The sequence below is a fragment of the Carettochelys insculpta genome, chromosome 33, assembly GCF_033958435.1.
Source record: "Carettochelys insculpta isolate YL-2023 chromosome 33, ASM3395843v1, whole genome shotgun sequence".
NCBI classification, from domain to species: Eukaryota; Metazoa; Chordata; order Testudines; family Carettochelyidae; genus Carettochelys; species Carettochelys insculpta.
In genome coordinates, this window is record NC_134169.1 from 2,084,576 (window position 1) to 2,085,456 (window position 881).

At 48.6% G+C, this 881-nt stretch overlaps 1 non-coding gene across 1 annotated transcript; it reads right to left on the minus strand.

Annotated features, from left to right (window-relative positions):
• Nucleotides 1–225: 225 nt before the first annotated feature.
• TRNAL-UAA (transfer RNA leucine (anticodon UAA)) lies at nucleotides 226–326 on the minus strand. The gene is given in 2 exon segments: nucleotides 226–271; nucleotides 289–326. It is a non-coding gene; the product is annotated as a tRNA-Leu (tRNA).
• Nucleotides 327–881: the final 555 nt, after the last annotated feature.

An 881-nucleotide genomic window follows, 5' to 3' on the forward strand; every position in this document is an offset into this window, starting at 1 on the left:
CCTTCCCAGGAGGTGGCTAGTGAAGATGAGGCCCAGCTGTGGCCTCACCAATTCTGAATCAAGGGGGAGATAATAAAGTGTCAAGATCTGCCAGAAACTCTCCTGCCAAGGCCCCCCAAGATGCTTTTAGCCTCCCTGGCTCCAAGGGCACAATGTTGACTCACCTCCCTCCACCATTGCTGAGCCCCTCAGCCCCAAGGTCATAACAAGGCTAAAGAAAGGGTGTGTCAGGAGTGGGATTTGAACCCACGCCTCTCTACAGAGACCAGATTACTGAGAAAGCATCACCTTAAGTCTGGCGCCTTAGACCACTCGGCCATCCTGACAAATGCCCTAAGTTTTGAATATAATTCATATGCAAGTTTCTTCTTGAGCCTGGTGACCATCTGGGGCTCACTGTTCCACAGCACCCACCCAGGGGTTGGTCACCGCCCCTGTCTTTGTCTCAACAGAGCAGTGAAACTTGCTGACTCAGTGAAAGTTGAACTTTCTGACTCCTGGCCCAGCCCGCTCAACACAAACCTTTTCCTGGGCCACCAGCCAACCACCTCGATGACAAATGCATTTTGGTTTTTGCTTCAAAATACCTCAAATACTAAATTATTCACATTGCGGTATTAGGTCTGTAACAGAAGGGGGGTTGTAATAATTCATATGAAAGGAGTTATTAGTAATAAAAATAAAAATAATTAAACAGATTAAGAGCTTTAACTTTTTACCAAACTTCCTTAGAAATAAAGCAAAATGTGAATTTATGTCCAAAGGGGGGGTGAGGGTGGGGGGTTCCTGTGCCCCTTGCCCCACCCCCCCCATGGCACGAAAGGGAAGGAGGAGCAGGGCCAGAATCCAAAGTCAGGGAAAGTGGGACGGAGGGAGGGAGG